The sequence below is a fragment of the Kogia breviceps genome, chromosome 7, assembly GCF_026419965.1.
Source record: "Kogia breviceps isolate mKogBre1 chromosome 7, mKogBre1 haplotype 1, whole genome shotgun sequence".
NCBI classification, from domain to species: Eukaryota; Metazoa; Chordata; class Mammalia; order Artiodactyla; family Physeteridae; genus Kogia; species Kogia breviceps.
In genome coordinates, this window is record NC_081316.1 from 109,055,057 (window position 1) to 109,082,633 (window position 27,577).

At 46.9% G+C, this 27,577-nt stretch overlaps 1 protein-coding gene across 10 annotated transcripts in view; it reads left to right on the forward strand.

The window, feature by feature from the left end:
- Positions 1–27,577, forward strand: part of GRIK4 (glutamate ionotropic receptor kainate type subunit 4) — a 421,209-nt gene that overhangs the window by 177,247 nt on the left and 216,385 nt on the right. The window lies entirely within an intron of this gene.

Below are 27,577 nucleotides of genomic sequence, written 5' to 3' on the forward strand. Positions count from 1 at the left end.
CACTAGAAGAGCATGTGGGATGGGAGATACTGTTGACCATTTCGGGAAAGTACCAGCCCCATATGAGCCGTGGAGAGGGAAGGAATAGCCATATTTGAACATTACCGCATCCTTAGAACCCTAAGGGACTTGATGAAGTGGGAACGGGTAAAAGGCAAGGTGCTGAGGGCATGAGTCCTGCCACTGGCACAAGGAACCTTGTTTCTGCTCCGGAAGATTGGGGAGTGGGGAAGCCCGAAGCTTTTGATCTGCTTCTCTGATATACGTGAGAGACCCTTTGTGGGAAAAACGCAAACGGGATTTGCGTGTGTTGAGTCTCCCCATCCCCTCCCACCTCTGGCTCAGCTCAATAGAAATCCCTGATGAATCATCCTCATCAAGGAGAGACCAGAAATATCTTCCTACTTAATAGCCAGGCAGAGGCGGGGACGAGCGTGGGGCTCAGAATTGCAGCCCCAGCAGCTGGCAGACTGGCCGGTGTGGGTTTTTTTTTTTTTTTCCTTTTGAATCTCTGGGCTCGGGAACAGAGCCACATCCAGGGAGATGCCCCGGCCCGGTGCTCCTTGTGGGAACACACACAGGCTCCAGAAGATGGAGGCAGCTGCTTGATTCCGAAATGAAGCTGCCCCTCTAAGCTGCACAGGGTCAAGTCTCTCCGTTGAGCCAGTCCAAAGCTCTGCTGCCCTGAGCCCCAGAACTGCTGTGTAAGGAGTCCTCTGCCGTCTCTTACCTCCCACCCACTCCCACACCCTGGGAGGTTGGTTTGTGTGTTTGTAGGATTCCAACGGGCCAGCTGGCTCCTTGCTAATGGCCCGGAGCTGGAGGCAAGCAAAGTCAGGGGCAGTAACCTTTACCTGCCTGGCCTGGGGTTATTTATAAAACCCAAGAGCTTGGGGGCAGACTGTGTGGATGTGATATATATAGTCCTCAGGAGGACCTGCCAGCTTGGGAATTCAGAATCCTTTCTGAGCCATAATTTTCAAAGGGAGGGCCAAGGATCACCTATTTAGAATCTTACCGGGAAAGCTTATTAAGAATGTAAATTCCAAAAAAGAAAAAAAAAAAGAAACCCCCAAAACAGCCTGTAGATTTCAGACCTACTGAAATCTAGAGTTTCTGAATCTGGTATCTGCATTTTAACAAGCATGCAGTGGTTCACAGGAATTCTAAAGTTTGAGACCCAGTTGTAATCCCTTCCCCCAATCTAGACAGCCAAATACAGCAGTTCACTCACCTCTGTCCGTGACATGGGTCGTTAGGGGCTGGAGATATGAGGATAAATAAGACATGGTATCTGACGGGGAAGGGATAATTGTTTCCAAAAACTCTTGGACTAAGCGTTATCATCTGAAAATGAGGACTCACTTTCCTGACCCCTCTCCTCACCTTCTGGCAGGGTTTCTGAATTACTTCCTAAGGGATTATCTACAAATGCTGACTAGCTTATAGGAAATAAAAGGTCAGTTTGATAGTTCTGGGGAATTGATGCCATCTGGTTTGGCAATGTGGATTTTAGTAATAACCATACTTTACTTGTATATGGCACCTTTGACTATCCCTGCAAAGAGACAAATCTAGAATTTGTTCCATACACAGAATGCTTTGGGCAGCTGTTCACCCATTTCCCAAAGCCCCTTCTTTTCCGAGGCTCTTTAAGGTTTTCTGATGATACCAAAGAGAGTCTGTTTTCTGTAACAAAAAAAGCAGAGGGGTGTAGAAGAGAGAGTCCTGGGCAGAGAGTGAGAGGACCAGGATTCAAGTCCCCGTTGACCACTTAAGACCCATGGGACGTGGAGCGTGCCTTTCTGTCTGCATTTTCCCATCTGCCATGTTGATACCTCTCGGCCCACCTCATCGGGATCAAACAGATAAAGCACGTGTGGTGCTTTGAAAACTGAGCAGGAACCAGACACATGCAAAGCATTATGATGCGTAATGAGAACTCAGTGCCTTGGTTTCTAAGGTGCCTACAGGTCCCAGCTGAATAGTGGTCAGCAAGAGGCAAGGCAGGAACAAAATGAAAGGACTGACCCCATGTCAAGTCTTAAATCCCAAATTCACAGATACAGAAGGTGCCCTCTCTTCTAATTAATCCTTATAGCAACGCTGAGAGGTAGGGAGGACAGACGTTATCTGTACGGAGAGGAGATTGGACTCGATATTTTCTGGGGCCTCTTCCAGATCTAAAATGAAATAATTCTGTTGTTTGCCAAATGCGAAAACTGAGCTGACCTGAGCTGAGGGGAGTTTAAGAGGCCTGGCTAAGAGCATGGGCTTATTAATGACAAAAGTCAAGCTGTAATGGGGCCTTCGACCCCCCCTCCCTACCTCCTTCTGACAGATGGCATTGTCTCACTCCGGCGCTTCCCTGATCCAGCAAATACTGCTTTTGAGTGTGGCCCGCTGTATATGGGCAAACTGGTCCCCAATTCCAGCTGTTTGGGCTCCTTTCTCCTGAGCGCTGTGACTCACAATAGTCTTTCTTCCCAGATTGGAATATATGGGCGGTTTCCCTGTACAGAGGTCAAAGGGGAGCCAGGAGCAGCTGGCCTTTCTCCAAGGAAGTGAGCCCACTTCCAGATTGTCCCCAGAGGGTCTGATGTGTAAAGACGGAGCCCTGCACAGCTCACTCCTGGGTCCTCTCTCTGAGCTGCTTTGCCCCCTCACAGAGAAGAATGCACCGTTGCCACTTTACCATTTTAAATGTTAATGATTAGTATTATTTGAAAATCTGCGTGCCCGGAAACCTCTTTGCCAGAGGCCGGTGAGTAAGGAAGACGGTAAATAAACTGGGAGCCTTCAGCAGATTCCAGGACTGCCATTACCTGGAGGACAGCACAGAGCCTGAGCCTCCAGCCTCCCAGCCATAGCCAGGATGTGCCTGCAGGAGGTGGGGGGGACGAGCCAGCCACAGCAGGGCCCTGCTCCCCGATTCTGGCCCAGGGTGGGCCACGCTGAGCTGCAGGGGGCTGTGAGAGCCCAATCAATCTCTCCGATGAATATTGCACCAGGGCGGTCATGTCAGGGAAGCGTGGCTTCCTCAAGAGACATTCACTGTTAGCGGCAGCAAGAGAGGCCATAGAGGCAGAGGGTAAACGGAAGTGAGTTAGAAAATGATCATTTTAAGGGCAGCCATGTTAACTCCTGAGAGTAGAGTATTTCCAGAGCAGGGCCAAGGCATTGCTTTCCCTGGGTCTTAACGTCCTCAATGGGCTGACCGAGTTGGTGTGAATAGTCCACGCTTCATCTGCTGTCCCAAGTCAGAGACGTCCTGGGGCCCCTCCCCCGCCTCTCACGCAGCCCACTGTATCAGGGAGAAGGAACAAGATCATCCTGGGGTGACTCCTACCTCTGGACCTGGGAATGCCGTGGATCCATCTCGAAACGCTGGGAGGCACACCCAGGAAGGGGTCATATTTCTATTCAAGGGGCCTCTGTCAGGATAACCCAAGTGCACGAGCACAGACCCTTCCAGAATCCTAGAGCAGAGATTCCCAGGGCAGAAAGGGGTCTCAGAGACCATCTTCTGCAATCTCGAACCATCTGGCAAAACCGTTATCAAACAGATCGATCCTTACTGTTTTTCAGGAAAGAACTTCCCAAAATGTCCATTGCCAGAATGAGAAGATGTAGCTCAGGAACCCAGAAGCTGCGGGAGGCCTATTGGGGTTAGAGGGGGAAGGGGCTTCCTCCCCCGCACCTGAGGCCAGGGCCGAAAAGCCTTAAAGCTGCCATGCAGCCCAGAGGAGATGGAAGGTGGGTTCTGTGAGGATGGGAAGCCTGGAGGACCTAGCAGCGGAATCTCCCCACCCTTTAGTCTGGGAGCTCCATTTAGAATCCAGTTCATTCATACATTCATGTACTCAGAGATGTTAATTCCGTGCCCTCAGTATGCCATGCTCTGTGCCAGGTGCTCTGGGTACAGTAACGAGCAAACTGGACACGCTCTCTGCCTTCGCCCAGCCTACGCGCAGCGGGGACATTTGACAGGTAAATAAGCAATAACTGCAAAGGGGGAAAGTACTCTGATGCCACGAGCATGGGATGCTAAGGGAGCCGGGGTGTAGGGGCACCCAGCCTGCTCCTGGGGCCGATGGAAGCCTTCTCAGCAGACATGATGGAGAAGCTGAGTCCTGGTGTCCAGCCATGTGCTGGGCTGGGCTGGGGGTTGGGCGCAGAGGGGCAAAAGTGGCAGAAAATGAGCCCAGAGAGGCAGGATGTAGGAGAGGACACGGAAGTAGGCCTGCTGGTCTCCTGAAGCAGCTCAGCCAAATCAGTCTGTGACCATTTTCTGCTCAGTCAGGAAAATTTTCTCCGATTCGGTCATTTCTGTGTTTTGCGGAGGCAGTGTCAGCCGAGGCCACAGACCCTGCTGATTTTGTTTCCTCCTAAGTTCAGCCTCTTCCTAGATCCTGCCAGGGCCAGGCTGTGCTCTGCCTCTGGGGCGGCAGCCCTGCTTGGTGGCTATAGCTTTTCCTGAGGCCGAGTCCAAATCTAAGCCTCGTCACTTCTTTCCGCTGGCCCTGGTTGGACTCTCACGGGCCTAGGAAAGTGAATCCCTAATTCTTTCTTACGGCCCTTCACACACTTGAAATCAGCAGTCACGTCCCGTTCAGATGTCTCCCCTGGGACGAATACCTCCTGCCCCTTCAGCCACTTCTCATATGATTTGATTTCTCTTTGTGTCACTAACCCGGACCCTCTCCTTTCCTGGTTTGTCACTGTCCTTGTGAAAGTGGTGACCAAAATGGTCCTGTGGCTTGGCATTAGTCTGGCTTAGAGCAGGGATCAGAGGGAGAAGTTCTCCTCCTTTGTCCCAGACACTCTGCTATCATTAACACAACCCAGGAATGCACTTTTTTTATTTTTACAAGTGGCAGTTTATCACAGTTGGCTCATGTCAAGCTTGGGGTGCAAAAACAAATGAACAAGCAAAGCCATATCTTTTGCTTTTAATAAATGTGCCGAGCCAGGTGTCCCCCTGTTTATAGGTCCGCTACTGACTTCTGGAATCCAAATGTAAGGCTTTGTATTTTCCATCCAAGATTTCGTTGTATTTGTTTCCCTCAGTCTTCCATTTTGCCCGTCATTTTGAGTGTGGATTCTACCGCCCGACATGCTAAGAGCTCGCCCTCCCAGTTTGACGGCCCCTGCAGATTTGATCAGCATGCATCCCTGACACCTGCAACCCCCAGACCCTGGCTGGTAACTCCATACGGGAGCAGCAGGAAGGCCAAGTGGGTCCCCTTGCAACACTGCCACTGGGCTATTCAATCATTGTCATGTTGTAATTGGCAAAAGTGAAATAGCAGCGTGTTCTGTGTTTCGAGCCCTTCCCCAGGCTGGGTTTCATTGCAATGGGATTTATAACCGTCGCTGTGGGAGGTGATAGATGTGTCTCTCTCCTCCTGTCTGGCTACTGAGGGTGTCTAAGGGAGGAAGAAAGACAAGTGGGACTGAAATGGAGAACTCTGCAAGGTGGAGGGGCGGTGGCCGGTGACTGGGTGAGTGACAGCTGTGGAGGCAGCCCTAAGAGATGGAGGACGTGAACATTCACAGTTCCCTGCAGTGGCAGTGCCCTTCTGGCCTTATTTCTTCACAGCCGCCTTGGCAGATGGGGAAAGGAGGGCTCAGTGCTCCATTTTACAGACGGGGAAATTGAGTCGAGAGCGGATTCGAGGCTGAGTCAACTGGGCTGGAATCCGGGTCTTGGGCTCTGACGTGCCTGCCACTCACACACCGCTCCTCCGGCGTCATTCACGGGGCGTCGTGTCTGCTCAGCTCTCATGCCTCCTCCTGCACTATCTGTGAGATGATATGCGTGGCAGCGTGTCGTACAGGGGAGCCTAGCAGGACTACCGATAGTTTCTGTTGTCGCGACAGGACTCGGTGTATGCAAGACACCGTGCTGGGCGCCACGCGGGATGCAAAGTGTGGGATCCGCTCTCCTGGCTTTTCGACGTTTAGTAATGTCAGGAAGTCACCCTAGAGTAAAAGCAAGGGACTCTTAGCAAAGACCAATCCTTCCCTCCCTTCCATCTCTCTCCTCCTCCTCCTCCTCCCTCCTTCCATTCATTCATCCTCCCATTTATTTTTGTCCATCAGCAATTATTTATTGAGGATCTTTTGTGTGCCAGACTCTGCTCCGGGTGCTATGATACAGTGGTGAACGGGCAGGTGCGGTTTCTGGCCTCTTGGAACTTGGAATCCAGTGGCGGATACAGAGGACTAAGCACTTATTTAAAAGTGTCCAATAGGTCCTCATAGGGGAAGTGTGAGGTGGTGTGGGTCACTTAGCAAGGACCTGTGACCTGATCTGGGTGTTAGGGAAACTTTCCTAGTGGAAATCATGACTTAAACTGAGACCTGAAGTTTCAGTAAAAGGTGGGAGTTAACCCTGGTAAAGAGCATGTGGAAGGGTGGTGTACTGAGAAGAAGAGGTGTGTTCAAAGGCTGGGGGCAAGAGAGAACATGATGCTTTTCTGAAATGCAGAGAGAGAGAGGGAAGTGGAAAGAGATGAGCCTGGAGAGGCAGGCAGGGGCCAGATCATAAAGGGTCTTAGCAGTCCTGCTGAGGAGGGTTGGGCTTCAGCCTAGTACAGGGGGAAGCTACGGAAGAGTTCTAAGCGGGGAGGAACGTGAGCAGGTTTCTGTTTTCAAGAGATTCCTCCAGCTGCAGTGAGGAGAACGAATTGAAGGTGTTTGGTCTGGGTCCTGCTGATAGTGCCTCCGGGCCTCCCAGTGGAGCTGTGTAGCCTGTAGGTAACTCGATGTGGGGCTCTGGAGCTCAGAAGAGAGGTGTTAGTGTGGGAATAGGAATTCACTATGTCTCTGCTAGCACTTGGGCGCTAATGCTAGTCCTGGCCGGGTGACGGGGGTCAAGTTATCAAACCATAATCGAAGCCATGGTTATGGATGCTACCAGCAAGAGGGAGGGGGCATCGAGGACAGAATCCTGAGCACCCACCTCTGAAGGCAAGCAGATACTCCAAAAACAGAAGCCCTTTTAGGAGTCACAGTGGAATCCAATGAAAGCTGTGAGTCGTCTTTCAGATAAACAAACAAAGAGACTGGGAGCTTACGCACTCCCGGAGGCTGATCAGTGAACTCAGATGCAGAACCCCTGCTCTCATGCACCTCCCTGGAGGGAGAACGGGTCTCCACCCCTTCCTTTCCTTAATCGTCTGATCCTGCTCTCCCTCTCTCCCCTTCTCTCCCTTCCTGCTTCCTTTTCTAGACATTCGTTTTCCCCACCAGTGACTTCCCAGTCAGGTATGGAGAATGACGTTTGCCAAGGGCTCAGGGCTTCTCAAGTCCCGGCGTCCCCAAACCACCAAAAGGAAGCATCACGCTTTTATAGGATCATCTCACACCAGGCTCCGTGGGCACCTCACTGGCTCCCTTTGGTGGGGCCGATGGACTCGGACAGATAGTCCCACCTTGAGATAGAGCTGGGGAGACTGAGGCAGAAAATGGGACGCAGCCTCCTCTGGGTTCCCACTTTCATTTCATTCAAGTGACTTAAACATATTCTTCCTGAGTCCGTTCTTCGTGTGGATTCTAGGTGAGGGAAATAACCCAAGCAAAGGCACAGAGGCAGGATCGTCCTGAGCAGGGAAAGGGCTTCAGGGTTGCTCAAGGACTGGGCACATGGGATGTCGCCGTGGAGGGGAAATATGGCTCCAGGGCAGGTTGGAACCCCGTGGTGGTGGTCCTAAATGCAAGGAGGGTGAGGAGTCCGGTCTATTCTGTAGGCAGTGGGGAGCTGGCAGTGGTTTCTGAGATGGCAATGTAGATCTGAAGTAAAGGAACCAGAGCCTGATTTGCAGAAGCCCAAACGTGGATTTGTACAGTTATAGAACTCATTAATTTACCCAACATGAACCAACTGCCTGCTATTTGCAGGCTCAGAACTTGAACCAAGACATGCAAAGACAAGATGCAGTCCCTGCCTTCAAAGGGTTGGCAGCCTGGCTGGGGAAACAGAAACGTAGTGTGATGAGTAGATGCGAGGAAATACCTCGGCACCTCCACCCCAGCCACTCTCCTGCCCGGTGCAGGAACCCTTCCAGCACTGGGAGGAGGAAAAGGAATTCTTCTCTCCCAGAGGCTGCCGGGAGAGAAAGCCTTCCCAAGCAGCCGCCACTCTGACCAGAGTTAATGACGGACTCACAAGGCGGGGGGTGGGTCTAGGGTGTGGCAGTCCCCTGAGCTCCATTTAGCGGCTCAGGGTCCTGGACAAAACCCTATTTGTGCAGCCCTGGGCTGAGCTTTTAGCTTGGAGGGTTAGAGAGGGCATGGGCAGGGCTTAGGATCCAAACCCTCTAAATATTTGCTGTGGGGAACTCTTCATCCCTAAGAGGAGAGAAAAGGCCAAGGAAGCATCTCTCCAGTGCTCGGAGGGGCAGTTTCGGGTCCATCCAGGAGATTCCCCCCTGATGACCGAATGACCTTTAAATGGAGGCTGAATGCCGTGCGTCTGTTGCATACCTGGTCGCCTTAATGCGAGCCAGGGCCTAGGGTCGCCTGGCTGGACTAATTCAAATGTAACTGAAGGATGATAAATAGGAAACGACTGCAAACACACGGGGGGTGGGCAACGCTGCAGGAACAGATGCTTCCAGAAAGGCCCCCACTGGAAATGTTCGCATTGTTACCGGGGCGGAGACCAGGCTGCCCGTTGGGTTTCTTCCTTCCTTCCGTCTGCTGAGCCTGCTCACAGGGACCGCGAATGCACCAAAGATCTGGCAATGCTGAGATGGTGGGGAGAGACAGGGCCCACTCCTCTCTTTTGCCACCATCCTCCTCACCTCCAGGCCTGTTTAGAAGGACCATACAGGACCAGGAAATCTGAACCCCAAAAGCCACAAAACTGGGTTCCAGAGTTTGATTTGTGACCATGGCTGTATCGGCAGACCTCTTTGGTCCCCGTGTTCTTGCTTATAAGAAGAGAACTAAGAATCCTCCTGCAGGGCTTCCCCGGTGGTGCAGTGGTTGAGAATCTGCCTGCCAATGCAGGGGACACGGGTTCGAGCCCTGGTCTGGGAAGATCCCACATGCCGTGGAGCAACTAGGCCCGTGCGCCACAACTACTGAGCCTGCGCGTCTGGAGCCTGTGCCCCGCAACGAGAGGCTGTGACAGTGAGAGGCCCACGCACCGCGATGAAGAGTGGCCCCCTCTCGCCGCAACTAGAGAAAGCCCTCGCACAGAAATGAAGACCCAATGGAGCCAAAATAAATAAACAAATAAGCTTTCATTAAAAAAAAAAAAAGAATCCTCCTGCATCCTGTCTCACCAAGATGATGCAGGGAGGCTGAGTGAGGTAGTAAAAGAGAGAGTGCAGGGCTTCCCTGGTGGCACAGTGGTTGAGAGTCTGCCTGTCAATGCAGGGGACACGGGTTCGTGCCCCGGTCCGGGAGGATCCCACGTGCCGCGGGGCGGCTGGGCCCGTGAGCCATGGCCGCTGAGCCGGTGCGTCCGGAGCCTGTGCTCCGCGAAGGGAGAGGCCACAACAGTGAGAGGCCCGCATACCACCACCCCCCCCCCCAAAAAAAAAAAAAAAAAAAAAAAAGAGAGAGTGCATCAGTGAGGAGCACCCTGTGGGTGTGTGGGCATCTGACCAGGGAAGCCCAGCCCAGGTGCAACGTTCCAGATGGGTTTGTGGGCGGGAACGCTCCGGCTCCATCCTTCCTAGGGGCTCAGCAGCCTTGTGCTCCACATAGATTTAGGGCAGAAAATCTCCAAGGGCGATTGGAGGGCTGGCTGGGCCAGCTGGGCCAGCTGGGCGTCCCCAGCCCCAGCTCTGCCCTCTGAACCAAGGCAGTTGCCTTTGCAAGAGGGTTTGAGGAAATTCCAAACAGAATTAAGTCAGTTCGGCTTTTTTTCCCCCCCACTTAAGTGTCCGTCTAGACACACACCTGATTCCTGGAAAGGAAGGTCAGATGGCACCTGCTTGCTGCTTTGGGTGCTGAGAAGCCTGGCGTCTTTCTGACTCCTGAAGCCATCTCCCCTCTTTTCTGACTCCTTCCTTCCTCCATCTCCTCACCAAGAATAAAGACCGGGCAGTCCTGTGACTGTCGCCGGAGTTCCCAAGGAAGCCAGCACACACCAAATGTGCACGTGCTCTGCACTGCCGCCTCTGTAAGTCAGTCGGGGACCTCCCAACCACCTTCTCCTCTGCCAGTCTTTACCCAGCCATTCCAGAAACAGCAGAAAAGCCTCCGACTCCCAGCAGACTGAGGAGTGATGTGACCAAGTCTCTAAGATGCTAAAGCATCCATATTCAGGAGACGATGCTTGCCAGTTTCCGTTTTCCCTGAGGACAGACTGAGGAGAAACAGACGTAGGCAGCAGCAAGCCGGATTTAGGCTTGGGCTAAGAAAGCGTGTGATGCCGTAGAATCGAGTGATTTGCTGGGCGCCTGTTCCTGCTCCTCTCCAGTGTTCTAAGCCAGGGGACACTTAAGCTCCAGCTGTAAGTACAGCCTTGCCCCAGCAGGGGATTGATTAGTCGTGTCCCCGAGATGGAAGGAAGGAGGGAGAGGCTCACATACTGAGCACTGTCTTTATGCTGAAGCTACAGCCAAGCGGGGAGCTTTCATCCTCACCTTGCTGGACAGATGGGTATCCCAGGCTGCTGCCTGGGGAGGATCAGCCCAGCTGCTGTTGCGTCTCTCCCAGCCCAGGTGCTGGCAGCGTCCACCTTGGTCCGGATGTGACTTTGCCTCTGTTCCTGATTCCCTACCTCAGGCAGCTGCAGGACCCTCCTCGCCCTGTTTTCTGCCTGCTTCCCAAGCTGCTTGGACCTTTTCCCCAACTCCTTCCCCATCATCCTGCCTGGTTTGGGTTCCACACTGACTCTGATCTGGACAGTTTCACGACTGGCTGAGCCCCAGTTTTGATACGAGTTGTTAGTCATGGGGATGATTTGCTAAGAAAGCAGGTGGCCTCCTCCAATCCTTTATAGAAGAATGTGGTGCTTACAGAAGTAAAACAATAGGTTTTTTACCATATGGGAAGACTAGAGCAAGTTCTGTGCGTACACATGAAGCAGTATTTCCGATAATCTGTCCGGCTTAACTAGAGGTGGGGTGGAGGTCAACCAGATGGCCTCCTCCAAAGACAACCTAGAAGAAGGTGAAGGTTTTAGAGTCAGATCTAGATTCAAACCCTAGCTCTGCCCCTCATTGCCTGTGTGATCTTGGGCCAGCTACCTGACGCCTTGCATCTTGAGTGCTGTCTCTCTTGGTAAAGTCAGACTGATGATAATACCTACCTTTTAGTTGTGAAGATGATCTTGATGATACAGTATGTGCAGTCAGTCTTCTAGAGGCCTGGGGAAGCTCTTCTTTTCCTTTAGGCTTCAGGAGTCCCGAGTTATTGAAGACACTCCATTTCATACTAAAAATGTATTTCATTTCAGATTCAGATTTATCTGAAATGAGTTAGATAAGCTTCTCTCCCACCTAATATTCAAAATTGGAATTTACAAAACAGAAAATTAAGGGACAATGGCTAGACTTATTACGGAAGGATCCTTCTTTTGCATAATGATATTTTCTAGCGTTCTTCTGCTAACAGAGCATTTTTGTCCGTGTTAGATGCTATCATTTGACAGAGAAGCTGTCAAGAGAGGCTGAAAGCTACAGCAATAAATATTAGGAGTTATCGGGAACCTTTGTTTCCTAAAGATCAATTAGAGGAAAGGGGAAGGGACATCAGAAAAGTAAGATCTGGGGAAACTGGGATTTGACTTATAAAAATTCAAATGGTGGGCTTCCCTGGTGGCGCAGCGGTTGAGAGTCCGCCTGCTGATGCAGGGGACATGGGTTCGTGCCCCGGTCCGGGAAGATCCCACATGCCGCGGAGCGGCTGGGCCCGTGAGCCATGGCCGCTGAGCCTGCGCGTCCAGAGCCTGTGCTTCGCAACGGGAGAGGCCACAACAGTGAGAGGCCCGCATATCACAAAAAAAAAAAAAAAAAAAAAAAAATTCAAATGGTTTCAGGAAACAACTTTTGCATAAAGCAAAAGTACACCTGAATTGTGGAGCACTGCACTACCTTGTACCGTGTGCGTGTGTAAAAGGAAGAGAGAGGGGGAGGAAAGGAGAGGATGAAATTGAGAGGCGAGGGCTCCTATTGGCATGGCCGTTAAAACTACTTCTGCCGGTCACGGTCACAGCACAGTAAGGTCTGCCGAGGCAGGACTGGTCATGAAATCGATCAACACTGCATTTGGTGTTTGACTGTGGTTTATCGTAGACTGTTTTCTCCAGACATCCTCTGATGTGTCTGTGGCCGAGAGCAAATGCATATAGATTTTCCCACCACATTCCGGGTCTCAAGGCTGCATCCCTGGCAGTCCTACACCTATGGGGGGGTAAGAAGCTGTTTGGGATGGTGCTGGGCCCCCAGATCCCAGGCCTGGACAGTGTAGGGGTTGGGAGCTGAGGGTGTTGACGTGTGTCCTGTTTTGGTCAGGACAGCTCGAGACTGGGAAGGAAATAAGCTTGCAGGTGGGCGATGGTGATGCACAGCCATGGGCAGATGGAGAAGAGGCCGAGGAGCCTGAAGAGAGGGAGGAGCTGCTGACACGAGGAGAAGCAATTGGGGCCTTATGTTAAGTCTATGAGGGTGCAGGCTGGGGAGGGGCAGGGAGGGAGGTCGACGGATTTACGTTTCACGTTTTAAGAAGTTTGATGTGGTGGTATGCAGTCTGGGTTGGAGGGGAAGATATTAGAATTGGGAAGATGAATTAAGAGGCTGTTGCTCTGTTTCAGCATGTGATAGTAAGGATGCAGGAGTTGGGTGATGATGGAAAGGAAGAGGGAAGAATGGGGGGAACAGAGAGAGAGGTGTGCATAGTTAAGGACATCTCCCTGTTGTAAATGCTGGATGAGTTTACTGGTTCATGCAGTTATTCTCTCATTCTTTCTTTTTTTTTTCTGAGAAAGAGGCCTCTTTTATTCTTGTGATTTAAATAGATTCGTGCTTTCTCATAAGCATAAGCCCACAGTATACATAAACACTAATTTTTAAAGGATGTTATTTCTTTTTTCTTTAACATTTTTATTGGCGCATATTTGCTTTATAATGGCGTGCTATTTCTGCTTTATAACAAAGTGAATCAGCTATGCATATACATATATCCCCATATCTCCTCCCTCTTGCGTCTCCCTCCCTCCCTCCCTGTCCCACCCCTCTAGGTGGTCACAAAGCACTGAGCTGATCTCCCTGTGCTATGCGGCTGCTTCCCATTAGCTATCGATTTTACATTTGGTAGTGTATATATGTCCATGCCACTCTCGCACTTCATCCCAGCTTATGCTTCCCCCTCCCCACGTCCTCAATTCCATTCTCTACGTCTGCGTCTTTATTCCTGTCCTGCCCCTAGGTTCTTCAGAACCATTTTTTTTTTAAGATTCCATATATATGTGTTAGCATATGGTATTTGTTTTTCTCTTTCTGAAATACTTCACTCTGTATGACAGACTCTATGTCCATCCACCTCACTACAAATAACTCAATTTCGTTTCTTTTTATGGCTGAGTAATATTCCATTGTATATATGTGCCACATCTTCCTTATCCATTCATCTGTCGATGGACACTTAGGTTGCTTCCATGTCCTGACTATTGTAAATAGAGCTGCAGTGAACGTTGTGGTACATGACTCTTTTTGAATTATGGTTTTCTCAGGGTATATGCCCAGTAGTGGAATTGCTGGGTCATATGGTAGTTCTATTTTTAGTTTTTTAAGGAACCTCCATACTGTTCTCCATAGTGGCTGTATCGATTTACATTCCCACCAACAGTGCAAGAGGGTTCCCTTTTCTCCACACCCTCTCCAGCATTTATTGTTTGTAGATTTTTTGATGATGGCCATTCTGACTGGTGTGAGGTGATACCTCATTGAGGTTTTGATTTGCATTTCTCTAATGATTAGTGATGTTAAGCATCCTTTCATGTGTTTGTTGGCAATCAGTATATCTTCTTTGGAGAAATGTGTGTTTAGGTCTTCTGCCCATTTTTCAACTGGGTTGTTTGTTTTGTTGATATTGAGCTGCATGAGCTGCTTGTAAATTTTGGAGATTAATCCTTTGTCACTTGCTTCATTTGCAAATATTTTCTCCCATTCTAAGGGTTGTCTTTTTGTCTTGTTTATGGTTTCCTTTGCTGTACAAAAGCTTTGAAGCTTCATTAGGTCCCATTTGTTTATTTTTGTTCTTATTTCCATTTCCCTAGGAGGTGGGTCAAAAAGGAACTTGCTGTCATTTATATCATAGAGTGTTCTGCCTATGTTTTCCTCTAAGAGTTTTATAGTGGCTGGCCTTACATTTAGGTCTTTAATCCATTTTGAGTTTATTTCTGTGTATGGTGTTAGGGAGTGTTCTAATTTCATTCTTTTACATGTAGCTGTCCAGATTTCCCAGCACCACTTATTGAAGAGGCTGTCTTTTCTCCATTGTATATTCTTATGTCCTTTATCAAAGATAAGTTGACCGTATGTGCCTGGGTTTATCTCTGGGCTTTCTATCCTGTTCCATTGATCTATATTTCTGTTTTTGTACCAGTACCATACTATCTTGATTACTGTAGCTTTGTAGTATCGTCTGAAGTCAGGGAGCCTGATTCCTCCAGCTCCATTTTTCTTTCTCACGATTGCTTTGGCTATCTTTCTTTAGTTTTATTGATCTTTGGTATTGTTTCCTTCATTTATTTTTCATTTATTTCTGATCTGATCTTTATGATTTCTTTCCTTCTGCTAACTTTGGGGTTTTTTTTTTGTTCTTCTTTCTCTAATTGCTTTAGGTGTAAGGTTAGGTTGTTTATTTGAGATGTTTCTTGTTTCTTGAGGTAGGATTGTATTACTATAAACTTCCCTCTTAGAGCTGCTTTTGCTGCATCCCATAGGTTTTGGGTCATCATGTTTTCCTTGTCATTACTCACTCATTCTTTTGACCAATAGTTATTGAGAAGTACCAGGCTTTGTGCTGCTCCCTGGAGGGAAGCCATGGCTCAAGACTTCCTAAATTGATTTTCTAATGGAGGGTCTATAGCTACAAAAATGGGTAATTATCATAGCTGTGGGAGCATAAAGGAGCTTCACTGGTTGGGGAATCGGAGAAGTCGTTCAGGAAGCCTTTTTGGAAAAAAACGGGAAACAAGCAACCTCTAAGCTATGAGCTAGTAAATAAAGCGAATACTATAGTGAGTCCAAGAAAAGAAATAGACACAGATGAGGTCCCCTGATTGGCAATGAGACATCGTTGATGACCTGGGAGAGGGCAGTTGGGGGAGGGTGAAAGCTGTGGCAAAGGCAGCGTGTTCAAATATAGTGTATTAATGGAAAATTTGAGGTCTGCTAAGGCCAACAGATCAGGAGATGACTGCCATTGAAATGGCCATCATTCCCAAGAGGAAGGGTCACACTTTGCCAAGGGGGGCCACATGCGAAGCATCAAGGTTTGGCAGGAGGCAGTGGGAGCTTGGGGCAATGTGGGCAAGAGTCTTTGTTGTGATTTCTTCATGGAGGACCAGGTGAGGCAGCGTGCATAGGCTTAGGATTGGCTAGTTTGAGTAATCTCAGTGGGCTCTGGGGCACAGGGCCTCTCCCGAGTTGCCTGGTACCTAGTTCTGGGAGTGATTAGGTTAGATAGCTAGTAGCCTGGAGTGTAAGTGCCCTGTGAGTACCCAATAAAGGAGGAGGCTGGAGTGTGGAATGGGTGGTTTGTATTTGAAAAGTGCCCTTATGGGCTAGTTTAATATTTCTAGGAATTGGGTAACCCTGAGAGGGGCGGTCCATCCCGGGTCAGCAAGGCTCCTGATGTGAAAGCATTAGCACACTGAAAAATCAAAGACATGGTTAATACAGGCAGTTAAGGGATCATACATAACATTTATTGGACAGTACCTATATGTTAGGTACTCTTCTTAGTAATGTACACGTTTTAGCTCAACTGTCCCAGCATCTTTAGGAGTTAAGTACTACTAGTTTACAGATGAGGAAAGTAAAGTTCAGAGAAGTTAAGGAACTTGAGGTAGATCACACAGCTAGTACTGGGCTTGGAGGCTGGCTCCTGGGCTGGTGGTTCCCATCACTGTGCTGTGTTGCCTCTTTAGTGGATGATGAGCAAGTTACAGCGAAGGCTATAGAATGCTCATTCAGTAGTGATTTTTTTTTTTTTTTTTCGGTACGTGGCCTCTCACTGCTGCGGCCTCTCCCGTTGCGGAGCACAGGCTCCGGATGCGCAGGCTCAGCGGCCATGGCTCACGGGCCCAGCCGCTCCGCGGCATGTGGGATCCTCCCGGACCGGGGCACGAACCCGTATCCCCTGCATTGGCAGGCGGACTCTCAACCACTGCGCCACCAGGGAAGCCCAGCAGTGATCATTTTAATTAAAGTTGAGAAGTTCATGTAGCTCTATGTGGCATTTTTCTTTTCAAAATTCTCCATTAGATCCTACTGCTTCCACCGCGACGGAGGTAACGGCATTTTGCAGGAGGATTAACTGAGGATCGGAAAGATTTTGAGGCTTTTCCAAAGAGACATCTTGATTCCAGCGGGGAGTCAGGCTCCCAGCTGCGGCTGTTCTGAAAGGAACCAGCATTTCCCTCTCTGGGCAGCTGAGCAGGCTTCCCCAAAACATTGCTTCCTTCATTTGCATGTGCACAAATTGTCTCTAGGTTTCAAAGAATCTCTTGCAAGCCCGCGTACTGTTCTTTCTATAAAGAAGGGGCAAAGAACAGTCTGTGCCGAAGCCTTTGGAGCACTGAGTGAATCCAAATGAGATTTGCTCGGTAATTATGTTTTCCTTAACAAAGTTTAAAGGAAGCGGTAACTAACAAGGCTTTATTCAGACAGCAGCCATTTCTCATCAGTAAATGGTGCTTCAACAGCAGAATCATAAACAAAAGATTTTGAAGGGTTCAAGTTCCAAAGGCTGCATGAGCTGGAGAGGGAGATGTGAAATATTGAGTTTGGGGTTTGTGTCTCGACTTCTGATTAACTGGCCCTTCCCTGCTCTGTTTGGGTAGCTTAGGCTCCAGTGTGTATGTAACAGGCTTCGGTTAGTATTAACTTTTCTTAAAGGTACCACAAGGATTTCCTCGGGAGGCTGGGGCTCAGCTCCCAGCCTGGGAAGACCCTCTGGAAGTCTGTGGGGCAAAGTATCTTCCTTTACCCCTTATAGGTGATTAGACAGGGAACCTTCACGTATGACTGAGTCTTAGGTGTGCTGTGAATGGGGTAGCAGAATAAGAAGGGAAAAATCAGGCCTTGGGAACCCCTGTGCTGCTGGTCATTAGAAGAGGATCTTGTCAAGGTCACGACAGTTTGCAGCCAGATGGCCTTGTTTTCCTATTTGTCACAGAGCTGTCTTGCCCAGACTCTCCCCCTTCTGAATTCCTGACCCACCTGCCGTGGGCACTTCCCTCCAGTGCCCGTTCTCAGTGATTCCCGCCTCCTGCTCTGCTGGGCCTCGTTCCCAGCCCCTGTCCTTTGCACTGACCCTGAGCAGGAGGGGACAGCTGATGGGTGGGTCTCCCTCTGAGATGTATTCCAGTTATCAACGCAGCGAGGATAAGGAGTGATGGCCAGGACCCAGAAGCCTGTCACAGACGAGCTATTCCCCTGCTCCCTGGCCCCAGGCAAATCGCTGACTCAAAGAGGGTTAGGACCAACAGCTAGGAAACTGAAGTTCAGAACAGAGCCGTTACTTGGGTACCATAATGTACCCAACTGGTAAATTTCAGGCTCTGGAACTAGACCTTCAATCTAAGTGTTGGTTTTCCCACAGAAAGTCCCATATAAAGCTTCCCACATGCCGCTCTACTTGTTCCCAGAACTGGGTCAGTAAGCCTCGCCCAGCCTTCTTCACTGTGCACAGGACATCTGAAAGTGCTTTATACTCACTGAAGCTCTATACCAGTGGTTCTCAGTGGGAAGGTACCTATTTTTTTAAAGACTTACAAAATTTGAGGTATAATAATATACAGTAAAATTCATTTTTCATAGTGTACAGTTCTATGAGTTTTGACAAACACGTACAAGCATGTAACCACCACCTCAACCGAGATATAAGAACAGTTGCATCACCCCCAGAAAATTCTCTTGTGTCATTTTGTTGTCAGCCCCTCTCCCCTCCCCAGCTCCTGGCAAACACTGATCTGTTTTCTGGCCCTACTTTTGCTTTTTTCAGAAGATCATATAAGTGGCATGATACAGTGTTATAGACTGAATGTGTTCCCTCCAAAATTCTTTGTTGAAATCTAAACTTCAGTGTGATGGTATCTGGAGGTGGGACCTTTGGGAGGTAATTAGGTCATGAGAGTGGAGCCCTCATGAACGGGATTAGTGCCCTTATAAAAAGAAGCCCCAGAGAGCTCTCTTGCCCCTTCCACCATGTGAGGACACAGTGAGAAGATGGCTGTCTATGAACTGGGAAGCAGGCCCTCACCAGGCACTGAATCTACCAGTTCCTTGATTTTGGATTTCTCAGCTTTCAGAACTATAAGAAGTAAATTTCTGTAGTATTCTAAGACCTAACAGTATGTAGCCATTTCATTCTGGCTTTTTCCACTTGGCATCGTGCATCTGAGAGTCATCCAGGTTGTTGCCAATATCAGAAATTTATTCCTTTGTATTATTAAGCAGTATTTCCACTGTATGGATGGACCACAGTGTGTCTATCCCTTCACCAGTTGAAGGACTTTGGGGTTGTTTCCAGTTTTGGAAGACCATGAACAAGGCTGCTATTTTGCAATAATATAAACCAAGGGGGCATTTTGTAAATACATCTTATGTATTTGTAAACACAAGATATTTTTGTAAAGATTTAGTATGTGTTAAATTTTGAAATTTAACAAAATTCACAAAGAAAATTGGGAAGACCATACCTTGTTTTGTTCTGAATTTTACCAAAAGTTGGTCAACATTTTGGAAAATCACATCACCCTTCATCACTCTTGCCAACATAGCTGTGGTATTTGAGTTGCCAGCATAACACTTTTTGTATTAGTTTGAATTTCTAGTTGCTGTATTCATGGCGATGCTACATAAAGCTGCAAACATCTGACTCCTTCCTTCTGTCTTCTAGTTTAATCATACTCAAGCATTTGCATAATGAAATACTTATTATTTTATTATAAATTACTTTCTTTTTATTACTCCTTTATATTATAATTAGGGGAATGAGGTGGATTTTTTAAAAATGTTAGGTATATAGTTATATATGAATTTTTATTTTAGAATAGAAAAGGCGTATTATAAAATACTGGTTCAGGAAAGGGAGTGTTGATTGTAGTAGAGTTGAGGACTGCTCCTCTTCACAAGAGTTGTGTGGTCAGGACACTTTATCCATCAGTATAGACAAGGCTATGTCCTGAGACAACGGTTTACATTGGCAGCTGACAATTTTAGGAAAATGTTCATGTTCCAGAGCTTGCTGTAGCAGGGCTTGGTTCCCTTGGCTATATTCAGAGGCATTTGGAAAAATAATTAGCTGATAAATATTTATTGAGCACCTATTATGTGCCAGGTGGTATCACTATCCGCAAGGAGAATTCTAATAGTGGTATGGGTGGGAGGGTGTATTTACAGAGTATATTTATATATACAAATGAATGAAAAAGATACTTGCTGGCACTGGTAAGTGCTAAGAAGAAGGTAAAATAGATAAGCGCTTTACTTGGGGAATTAAGTAAGGCCTCTCTGAGTTTGGACCTGAAAATGAGAAGAGGCAGCGTTGCATAGATCTAGCAGGAAAGCATTCCAACCACAGGGAATAGCGGGGGTAAAGGCCCTGAGATGGGAAGCATATGGGATGCTTTGGGAGCAAAAAGACGACCAGGTGTCTGGAACATAGAGAATATAGGGGACGTGGAGGGAGAGGGTGTCAAAGAAGCCAGAGTTCTCCAAATGATGCAGGTCTTATAGGTCATGGTTATGTGTGGAATTTCATTGTTTGCAGTGGGAAGCCTTGGGGTTGTGTTAAACATGGGAATGATGTGATCTGACTTATGCTTTAGAAAGACCACTCTGGATGCCCTGAAGGGAAAGTAGAGGCAGAGAGACCAGGAGACTAGTGCAGAAATCCAGAAGACAGGTGGTAGAGGCCTAGATCGGGGAAAAGCATGGAGATGGTAGGTAGTCATTGAATTAGAAATGTGTTTTGGAGGAAGAATGGCCAGAGCCCATGGATATGGTTAATTTTGGAGTGTGAGGGAAAGAGACTGACTCCTAGGTTTTTGGCCTGAGCAATTGGGAGGGAAGAGGTGCCATTTATTGAGATGGGGAAGATTAAGAGAGATGGTAGAATTGAGGGGGAAAGTTGACTTCTTTCAGCCAACTTAAGTGTGAGACACCTATTAGACATCCACGTGGAGGGAATTCCCCAGTGGTCCAATGGTTAGGACTCCATGCTTTCACTGCTGTGGGTCCGGTTCAATCCCTGGTTGGGGAACTAAGATCCCATAAGCTGTGTGGTGCAGCCAAAAAAAAAAAAAAAAAGACATCCATGTGGAGATATCAATGAATACTTGGGTGTATAAGGTCAGGTGAGAGATGTAGTCTGGAGATAACATTGAAAGTTATCAGCAGGAGAGATTTTGGAAAGATAGTGGCAGCATAGTTTTTAGATAGTTTTGGATCTTCCCAAATCCCCCACATGAAACAACAGAGCAATGAGATAGCAAAACCCCATAGGCAACATTTACAATAAAATAGGTGACAAGTTACCCTCTAAATTACAATAAGAAGGGGAGAAATCATTAAAAAATACAAGACTTGTGTTAGTGTCCATACGTGAAAAGCAGAGAGAAAACAGAGGGGTGGTGGACCTGAGAATAGTAGAATTCAAAGTAGCAACACAGAGATATTCAATAGAAGATATGGTGGGACACTTTTGAAACAGGAGGGAAGGGGGCAGGGCACAACCTTTGAAAGAATGACATAGCCCAAGGACATGACATAAACTGATTAGAACCAAATGGGTCCATGATGGCAGACAAATCCACTTCCACTAGACCTTGAGCCTCAGTATACATACACTGTAACACATCAGCAAGCTAAATGACACACCCACAGGTGCCATGACAGCTCCAAGGCTGACCATAAAGATCAAAAAGTGGGCAGTGGCCCAATTCCTGGAGATCCTTGCCCCTTCCCAAAATAGCTGGAATACTCCTCACACTCATTAGCCTATGAAATTACCCACCCCTATAAAAACTGACAACCCCGTACCCTGGTGCCTTTCTCACCTTCTGAGATGGCCCACACTCTGTCAGTGGAGCGTGTTTCTCCCAAGGCCTCTCTTGCCTTCCGAGATGGCCCACACTCTGTGGAATGTGTTTCTCTCTAAATAAATCCACTTCTTACCTATCACTTTGTCTCTTACTGAATTCTTTCTGCAATGAGACATCAAGAACCTGAGCTTCACTAAGTCCTGAAACCAGGTATGTGATCTCAGTTAGAAGCCTGTGGGTTTTGGCCGGGTTCAAGTCCCGGCTGAGTGGGTTCAAGTCCTAATCAGGGTTTTGGCTGGGTTTGAGTCCCGGCCGCATGGGTTCAAGTCCCAGTCTGAGGTGCACGGTTTCACTCTGAGAGTAGCAGCTGAAATTGGGGGGATGCTGTGGTTCTGCTCACTGCAGTAGCAGGTGAGTGCAGGGAGCCCACCAGATGGACTGAAGGGGCTAGACCAGCATAGTTCCTGCATTTTCTCAAAACTGATCTGCCAGGGCTTTTTTCTGCCAGGGTCCCCACTGAATAGTGGTGAGTGGAATCAAAATTGCAGAAGGTTGGGATAATAAAAAGAAAAGGAAAAGGAAAAAAGAGAAAGTCCAGAAAAGGTTTGGGGAGGAGAACAGAACCAAGAAATCTCAGAAAGCAAGCTACTGTATTTTTTAACACTCTATAAGACAATGGAAGAGGGAGCTCTGTGGAGTTAGAAAAGACACCTGAACAAAGTCTTTTTCTAGAAGTTCAGGAAAACTCATTTCACTTAAAAATGAAATGACTGCATCCAAACCCCATAAAAGTTACTGTAAGGAAGACAAAATGAGAATAACATCCCTGCAGACAGTGAAATCACACCAAAAAGTAAATAAATAAATAAATACCCCCCCAAAAAAACAACAACCAGAAAAACAACAACAACCCTATAACACACTATTTCACAATGAGCTAAAATTTTAAAAAATGGTACAAGACATGAAACATAATATAACTCAGATTTAGAAAAACAGAAATGTAGTGATAGAATTCAAGAAAGAATTAGAAATAAAAGAAAAAAATTTTATAAGTGAGGCATGAACTAGAAGGGACACAAGAGCAAATAAACACTATAAATAATACCTTATGCGAAATAAAAGGCATAAAGGAAGGAAAAATGTAAAACCAAAAAGAAATTAAGAAAGAGATAAACATGATTTGAGAGAAAGTGACAAATATTTAAGGAAGGCAGAGAAGGTTCAACATATGGATAATAGGCATCCTTGAAAGGCAAAAAGAAAACTAAAGCAAGGTAACAAATCATAAAAAATATAATTCAAAAACCCTCCTGAAATTAAAAGAAAATTTAAAGCTGAATATTGAAAGAACACTCTTTGTACCTGAGAATATTGACCTAGAAGGATGGAGGCTTGTTCTAGTAAAATTACCGGGCTTTAAAGAAAAAGAAAAATATCCTTTGGGCATCTAAGCAAAAGAGTAAGTGATGTATATGAGAAAGAAAATGATACCGTCATCAGACTTTTCTACAGCCACATGTTATGATAGAAGAAAATGGAGTAATGTATTAAAGGTACTCAAAACAAGAAATGTGAACATGAGCCAAAGATTGTACATTCAGCCAAATTGACCTTCAAGTATAAAGAACACACTATCATTAAAATAGCATGTAAGAACTCAGAGAATATTGTCCCTATGAGTCCTTCCTCAGGAATCTACTAGAAAATGAGTTCAGAAAACCCAATGGTCAGAGAGACATAGATGTAAGTAAGACCAGTGTTGAGCATTAAACATATGGTTACTTAGAGCAACAAAACTAAGTGAGGGTTCCCAGGACTACATTGCATGAGACAATGGCAATATCATCTGACAATGTTGGGATAGTGTTAAGAATTGGGGAACAGAGATGGCATATGCAAAGGTACTTTAAACCTTTTTAATATGTAATCATGATGGCTGGGAGTGGTGTTAGTATTGCTACTAATAAGTATGGTTATTCTGAGACTGTTGTATGTATGATGTGGGATAAAGCAAATAAATAATTATGGGTCACCCTATTTCTGTCTTTTTTGTGTCCTTGAGAACCAGGATTCTCAGTGTGAAAGAATGGAAATATAGATGTACTTATAGAAGAGGCAGAGTAAAAACCCTGTAGACTTGAACTTGAATTTTTATTTTATAAATTTTGTATATATATTTTATATCCATCTATCTATATGTTATATATTTTGTTTCATATATATGTAATATTTGTTATCTATATCTCTATCTATCTACAGATAGTTTTTTTTTTTTTTTTTTTTTGCCCCTTAGCTCTGTCCACTGAAAAAGGCCTAGAAACTACGACCAAGAGGTGCAGCCAGATTGTGGTCGTGCTATACCATTTCCCACTGAAAGAAACCAGGGCTTCTTGGAGACATGGCTGATCCCAGGTGTAGGCAGGAAATGTACAAAATGAGCACCTGGACCAGTCATGTCAGAAGGACTCAGGAGCCAACTTGAAGAGACTCCCACTGGTCAAAGATGACAATTTGAACTTTAATAAGGATAATAATTGCAATGGATTAAAACCCATGTTGAAACATGGGTTTAATAATTTTGTATCCATGAGTTCAAAATGACGTGTAAAAAATTAACTGATTGGTCATCATCTGAGGATGACAGGGGACTAACTAATTATCTTGAAAACCGTGTAATTGAAAGGAAATTAGCATTTATCCTGTCATTCCTATATGAACTGTGACCCTGGGTAACCAAATAATACATGAGGGGCAGCATCTCTGTATAAAATTATTCAGGTTGAGATATGAAAACTTAAATGAATGAATGGATCTAAGGTTTAGATGTTAGACATTGAGCACCAGTAGTTGTTAATACTGAAAAAAGAGTAAAAGGCAGACATTATGTGCCTTCTGATGAAAGAACGTAGCATCACTTATAGTCTCAGCTGAAGGTCTGAACCTGAGCTTGACCAAGCCTCTGGACCCAGTGGCTGATTTTTAAGAATGAAAAGATAGAGGAGCGTGTTGAACTGCACCAGGAGTGTGCAGGCAACAGAATCCAGACAGTGGGGAACCCCACAGGGCAAAGGAGCAGATGCATTTTAAGGAAAAGAAAGAGGTGAAAGAGAAATTTGTAAATTAAAAGAGAATTAAAAGATAAAGTTTCCAAAAATGGGCAGGACTTAAACTACAGTGTCTAGGAATGCACTTGGGTGATAAAACCACAAAAGGGGGAAAAAACACACACAAGAAGTGATTCCTATAAAAGTCAGGAGAGTGGTTACTTTTGGAGGGGAGGATGGGGCTGTGGTTAGCATGGGGACCAGCAGGCCTTCTGGGTGGCTGGCAAAGTTGTATATTTTAACCTGTGTAGTTATTATGAGGTTGTTCACCCACTAAGCTTTTTATTTGTTTTGTGTAGTTTTCTGCATCTATGGTTTATTTTACAATAAATAGGTAATTTTTTTTTTTTTAAGTAATGAATATATAAGCGGAATTTAAAGCCCTGGGAAGGATGGAAGTCACTTGAGAGAGAGTATAGATGGGAAGATGGCTCAGGACTGAACCTGACATTTGAGAAGGAGCCATTGAGGCAGGAAAACAAAACGACAGCTATGGATAAACAGGTGTGTGAGATATGACAGGAGCTTAGAGGAGAAAGTCTTTGAAGTTGGAGTAAACGAGTTCATTGGTCAATGCTTCTGAGAGACTAAATACAGTGAAGATAGAAGATTATCCATGGGCTTCAATGAGATGTAGGTGACTGGGTACTTTAGTGGAAGCTGTCTTGGAGTGGTGAGGACGAAACCCAGCCCAGTGGGGTGGGTGAAGGTGAGAATGGAAAGTGGGATGGAGATGGAGTAAAAACAACTGTTTCAGGGGGATCTGGAGTGGTGTAAAGGGGGCAGGCCTGAGGGATGGGTCAGGAAAGCCCTTGAACCGTCTTAGGGCCAAGCAGGAAGGCAACCCTCCCCAGCCCTGTGGCACGGGCACCCTGTTCTGAAGATGAGCTGCATGGCCTGTTCTTCTGCTGGAATCTGTCACCCTACCCCCAGCCTCAACCCCCATCCTGCTCCGGCCAGCGCAGGATGCTGAGGAGACCAGGCTGCCGGTGGCCAGCTTGGTGTTTCGCATGCAGGGTGAGCAGGGCCTAAAAGGCAGGGGGGGCACCAGGCTTGTGGGCAACAACAGCCAACTGTTGAGTGGACGCCAGTCAGATCAAAAAGCACCATCAGCCAAGACCGCTGATCTCTATCACCCTCTGCTTTGGCAAAGCCGAGAGAACTAATTCTCCCCATTCTTCCCTCCAAAGCTCGGCCACGCTGGCCCTTTCTCATCTGGGTGAGACAGGAGGGCCCGGACGCTGCACAGGCCAGGGCGTTGGAGACACAGCCAGTGGGGAGCCGGCTCAGACATGCTGACATAGAGGAACAGGAGACCCTTTTGTTCATTCAAAGATCAGAGCCAAAAAGTTGGAGCAGAGAAGCCTTAGAACAGGCTGGATGCCCTCTTCCGAGTAGCCTGGCAATTTGAAAGGAGCTTTGGAGCCTTGGATCTACACCTGCCGGGCCCCCAACCTCACCCTTGTTTGTTTACTGAGGCTAGAGACCCCCACTGTGTAGCCACCCACCTTGCCCGGGAGCAGAGGCATCCTAGCAGGACGGCAGAGTGATGCAGAGCCAGGCTTGGGTTTCCTCACCTATGTGGACACAGTAATGGCGCCCACCTCATAGAGTTTCTGCAGGAATGCAGTGGGTTGGATTCCACATATATGCGTTAATATACGATATTTGTTTTTCTCTTTCTGACTTACTTCACTCTGTATGACAGTCTCTAGGTCCATCCACGTCTGCAAATGGCACAATTTCTTTCCTTTTTATGGCCGAGTAATATTCCATTGTATATACGTATCACATCTTCTTTATCCATTCCTCTGCTGATGGACATTTAGGTTGCTTCCATGTCCTGGCTGTGGAATCTAGAAAAATGATATAGATGAACCTATTTGCAAAGCAGAAATAGAGACACAGACATAGAGAACAAACGTATGGATACCAAGGGGGGAAAAGGGGGGTGGGATGAATTGGGAGATTGGGATTGACATATATACACTACTATGTATAAAATAGAAAACTGATGAGAACCTACTATATAGGGAACTCTACTCAGTATTCTGTGGTGACGTAAATGGGAAGGAAATCCAAAAAAAGAGGGGATATATGTATACATATAGCTGATTCACTTTGCTGTACAGGAGAAACTAACACAACATTGTAAAGCAACTATACGCCAATAAAAATTTTTTAAAAATGCAATGGATTAGTGTCCTCAAAGTGCTTATAGCTGGACTTGCCACACAGGTGGGGCCAGTTTTAGCTGATCTGGTCCGTTAAGCTTCCTGTAGGTCTGCTGCTTTACTGCCTTCTCTGTCGGGAGTTTAAGACATTTTTGTGAGACTGAGCCTGGGCCTCCTCCCAGCCTTGCTCCATATCCTGCAAATCTGCACATCAGGACCGTTGCTGCCCAGAGAGTTGTGAGATGCCAGGGACCCCAGAGATGATCTTGTAGGTGAGAAAACTGAAGCCCATAGGGAGAAATTCTACTGCTTCTAGAGTTTTCTCTTCCATTCTGCTTTTCTCTGAGACACAGTGTTCAGTATATGTTGGAACCAAAATTCTACTTTGCTTTTGGGGGCATTTTGGAGGATGAAAAAGATAATGGATCCATCTCTCTCTCTCTCTTTCTGTTAATATCCCTCTGTCCTCATGGAACAATGCTCAGCATCAGTTACGCATATGCAGTCGTTTTCTAGCATCTGTGATGCATTTACACTGAACTGGCCCAATCACATGCCTGTCTCATATCTAGGGGGCAGGCCTAAACTAAAGGTGACTTTTGTGGCTATAAACAGGATCACACTCACAGGATCGCACATGGACTGGACCCAGGACCCGTGTCGTAGGACTGTGCTCCAGCCAGCTTACCTCACGTGTGCTCCAGCCTTGTCCAACCAGGACAGCCCATCTGGTGGTCAAAGTCTGCAGTTGGTAAATGCAGATGGCTGATTTGCATGACACTGAGCAGCTTGGGATCTGGACCACGTGGATGATAGGCTGAACTTGTGCATATTCGACCTGGTATCTGGCATCACAGGTTGGTAGGTGTAGCTTGCCCTTTCCTCCCCTTTCTGAGCCCACTCTTAGCCTCGGGGAATTTTAATAAAATACCTGAGCCTGGCTTGACTCTAGCATCTAAACCTCTTATACCTGAGCATAGGAGTGGGTTGTAGTTAGGCCACTGGGAAAGTCATATGCCGTGCATGCAGCTGCTTTTGATTTGAAGACCAAGGGC